The sequence below is a fragment of the Artemia sp. Qi Xiang Cuo genome, chromosome 6, assembly GCF_049724085.1.
Source record: "Artemia sp. Qi Xiang Cuo chromosome 6, ASM4972408v1, whole genome shotgun sequence".
Lineage (NCBI taxonomy): Eukaryota > Metazoa > Arthropoda > Branchiopoda > Anostraca > Artemiidae > Artemia > Artemia sp. Qi Xiang Cuo.
Window position 1 is genome coordinate 11,882,390 of NC_142799.1, and position 4,880 is coordinate 11,887,269.

Below are 4,880 nucleotides of genomic sequence, written 5' to 3' on the forward strand. Positions count from 1 at the left end.
TCCAATATGCCTCTCTAGATTTTAGACTGAACTAATGCTGCAAAATCATATGAGACATTGTAGACAGCATAGCTATCGGACAGTGGACATAGTTTCAGGAGATAGGGACATTCTACTCTTTAAAAATTTCCAAAACACCCTCCTCCAGTGCAACAAAATATCTTTGGACTCTGAAGCTAAGTTGACGGAGGTTAATGATCCTCAATTTCCAACCTGTATCAAAGAACGTCAAACCATTGCAGTGTCTAATGCTCATGCGCAAAGAGACAGTTCTAACACCATACGGTTGTTAGAAATAGTCCAGACATTGGACGAGAACGAGTGTATGATCATGGCACTTACTAAACTAATTGGCACGGATAATGGCACTATTTCTCATTTGACAAATACGCATTATCCAATGGTACTGTCTGCAGAGGATCGTCTCGCGATTAAAAATCAAAAAATATGTTGGGTTTGTAAGGGGGAGTTTGTAGAGGAGGATAAGGGGACTAAAGGGAAAAGAGGGGGGCGTTTGAAATTCAGAGACCATGATCACTTGTGGCAGGAAATATCATCCTGGGGTAGTAATTTTAGGGCGGTCGCGCATCAATCATGTAACTTAAATGTTAGCAAACAGTTATTTATCCCATTTTTTATCCACAATTCTAATTATTACTTAAAATTTATTTTAACGGCACTGGCACGTATGCACAGGGAGGGAGGGGGAGTAGACAGTCCATGGGTAAATAATTCATTTACCTATAACATTATTCCCAAATCGGCCGAGAAGTTGTTGCTTTTCGAACTGCAATGGCAGGTAGTGGATAATGGACGTACGTGCTGGAATAAAATCAGGTTTTTAGATTCTTTTAGTTGTTTTCCCCGACATTGAGGGCCCACACAGAAACGATCTGAAGGGTGTTTTAAACTGATACATGCTGTTGACAACAGTCGGACTACAACTAACTGTAAATCATACGTGTCCAATGAATAAGTAGTAATTTTCCCATAGATCTATCTATTCCAGAACAACAAAAAAACAATGTTTCATGGTAGCATTTATTTCAACAATATGAAAACAAATATTTGCTCAACATGAACAATAATAACACTTTATAAATAAAAAACACATTTTGTCCATCAATAACACTTGTTCAACAAGAACCAGACAAAATTTCATGGTCAACATGAAAACTCTATTTGTTCAACATGAACAATGATAACACTTTAATCCTTATTTTTTGAAAAAAAAAGAATCATGTCAGTTGACATATATTGGTTTTTTCATGACATCATATATTAACATAAAAGTTTGACTTCATGCTACATCCATGGACGACGCCATATACATTATATAACGTCATTTATAAACGATCGTCGTCTAGGGAGATCATCAGTCTATTAACCGTTCTCAAGGGAGATCTATGAGTTTATTCTTGAAAGCAAGCAGTTATACAAGTATAAGAAATTTGCCTAGAGGAAGACCCAAAAAATAAAAAAATTGTAAGTGTCAAAAATTACGATATATTGGAATCATCTGAACTATTAAGCGTAAGAATTTCAAGAGAATGATCTGAACAACTTAAATTCATAATGGATGAAAATCAACAACAAAGGCCATCAAAATAAACAAGACCAATACGAGCAGCTAAAGCAAAGGACATTGAAAAATATCTGAAGTAGTCAAAATTCAAAATTTGGTTAGAAGACAACAGACAGCGAGAATCAAAACGTGTCAAATTGAAAGCGAAGAGTGAAGAGAAAGGTGGTTAGAAGACGAGTAACACCAAATTTCAGAACATATCAAATAAAAAGAGAAGTACAAAGACACTGTCGTTAAGAGATATGCGATCGCAAACTTGAGAACAAGCAAATATGAAAGTGAAGAAGAAAAAATTTTGTGGCTTGAAGACAAGTAGTAGCGAGTATCAGAACTTGTCAAAAATGAGCGTGGAGAAGAAAGCAATTTTAATTTAAAAGATATAATTCGGGGGAACTGGCTGCGTTAGAACAATCTTGGGATTGAACACCCTCCCCAGCCTTGATTGTTCAAGTAGGATATACATTAAACCTTGGCAATACCACCAGATCCCAAAGAAGAATTTCCCATACTCGTCAGAAGTCTTTAGAAAAGCATGATATTTTTTTTATAATATTCTCTACCTGAAAAAGGTCAATTGGTCGGATGTAGCACTTACCTAATCTAACTCCCAAAAAACTTCTCGGATTATATATTTTAGTATGATCTTCACTTCCTCTACTTTGCTGGGATCAGGACTTCTAGTTTAGCTTCTTATCTTAAGCCTTTTTTCTCTGTCTTTAAGCCATATATTACGAATTTTCTTCGATTTTGGAAGATTGGGGTCAAGAAACTCATCATAAAGTCTTTTCAACTCTTCTACATTCAAACTTACATCAAGATTTCTTGCACGTTCATAAAAATCAAATTAATGATTTTTCGAATTATTGGTATAGTTCAAGAAACATTTAAATAAATCTTTCATTTCTACTGAGTTGAGAGCACTTTTAACTGTTGATCCAAAAATATAAAAAGTAATGATTTTCCTATCAACTCTAGATATGGTTGATGCTAACTCACTCAGGTTGCAAATGACACAGCTTTTATTTATTCCACATTCAGTATCTTGCAATAAGAAGGGTGTCCGTCCACTAGCTGCTTTCTAGAAATAAAAGAAAATATTAACCTGTTTGGAAAAGATGAGGAGATTTCTGGCCAGAAATCTCCAACCAAAATAGAGTTTCTCCTTTTTTTTACTGAAGCTTCAGCAAGGAAAAACCTCCTGTCATATAGGACATGGATCAAATAGATTTTTCTTATTCCTTCCCTTGATGTATTTACAAAAAAAATGCACCAGTAATTTTTACTCCCATGTAAAAATATATTTTACAAGGGAGATAAAAATTACAAAATTGAATGGTAGATTTGTTTTACCGTTATTAATGAGTAATTTCATCCGAATAGTAACAAAAAGTAATATACAAACACCATTAAGTTCTTAGGCATCGAAGTCATGGTAAAAACAGTTTTTGTATTAAAAACCTAATTTTACAACTACTTTGGCAAAAAGAAAAGGGGTGATAGATCCTTTCATAGAAAAAAAGATTAGAAACTAATTGATATTCTCAGAGCAAAAAAAATAAACATAAGTTAGACTAATCGATAGAGCATATTCACTTTAAAGATGCAGGCGAAAAATCTTAGTTTGATAAAAAATTTCCATAACCCTTTTTCAATTACCACAACAGTTATCCCATTTGTTGTTCCCTCTTGGGGACTTTTTCATAACCTTATAATAAAGGTGGTTGTCAAATAATAAAAAAATTCTGCTTTTTCTAAAATAGCTAGAACAATATATTTTTAAGGGCGAAAATGAAAAAATCCAGTAATTTTTATGATGGTGAGCTTTGACACAGGCACTTAAGAGACTAAATCATGAGCTCAAATTTCATAATAAGTAGAAAAAATATATTTGTCGCAGGACAATGTCTTTGAGGACATATAAAGTCATGAGTTGGCTGGCTTAAAGTCAAAGATTGAGAACCTGGGACAAAATAATTCGCAACTTGCAAATTTACCCCGCAACTTGCAGGCCTTTTATATGTGTTTAGACAAAAAACATTATTTTGATATCGTGAATAGAAATAAATCACATATTTTTTTAACTTATTTATTTTCAGATTCAATATCGGTTTAAGACATTTAAAAAATTAGTTGCCAGTGAAGCTGGCTACCCTAATAAGCCCATTTGACACCTTTTTTATTCAGATATTTTTGTTTATTTACATTTTTTTTTAAAATGATGCAACATGTATTTTCTAATATCTAGTCTTTTGATTTAAGTAACGTGTCTAGTACCAAAGAAACATGTCTTTTTTCAGCAGTTAAATTTATTTCTATGTATTTTATAGATATTTGTTTTGTGAATTCAAATCTATCATTTTGCTATCCAATATTCTTCGTAAAATATATTATATAATATTTTAATAACTGTGTATTGCAAGAAGCAAAATCTCTCTTTCGACATTCAAAACCTTTGAGCTCCAATAAAGCTAATTACGCTAATGAACAAATTTGACATGTTTTTGATATAAATACATTTTTCTAAATATTTTATAAAAGACCTTCTTAGATACCGTAATATTTTTATTTTTATGTGTTTTTAGGAATGACAAAATCCCTATTTTCCTCCATCTAAAGTCTTTGGCTTCAAGTAGAACGTCTTACCCCAAGAAATACATTTCTTTGAAGGTGAATTTATTTTCTATGTCCTTTATGCATACTTTCTTCTAAAAATTTAATTATCATTTTGCTTTTAAACATATTGTGTAAAAGTGTGTAACCACATATTCTTCAAACTATTTATATAAATATGCAATATCTGTTTTCAGACATTTAAAACTTATAGCTTTCAGTAAAGCCACATGTCCTAAAGCAAACTTGACATGTATTTTATATAAATGCCATTATATGAGGCTATTATATAATGTTTTTTAATATAATATTTACTTTTCAAAATAAGATGAAGTATAGTTTCTAATATCTCAAGCCTTTTGTTGAAAATAAAGCTTCTTACCCCAAGAAGTCCTCTGTTACGACACTGGCTCATTTTCCTTCTTTGACCTTTTTCTTTTTGACGTTGTCTCATTTTTCTATGGCACAAAAAGAGTATCACAAGTGTGACAGCAGCATATATCCAGATCTTGACTGTCAGTAGAAGGGGAGGTTCTACTCCGATCCCTCACCCCTGCTGCCACCTATAACTTTTTTTACATAGTTTATGGATGGTTATGTGTGTTGGTCGATTTATTTGATGGTTTTATGGATTTTGTCAGTGAGAATGAAAAAACAGGAACTTTGTCACTTTCATGGACTATAG

At 32.6% G+C, this 4,880-nt stretch overlaps 1 pseudogene; it reads right to left on the reverse strand.

The window, feature by feature from the left end:
• Positions 1–2,180: 2,180 nt before the first annotated feature.
• Positions 2,181–4,663, reverse strand: LOC148950869 (uncharacterized; annotated as a pseudogene).
• Positions 4,664–4,880: the final 217 nt, after the last annotated feature.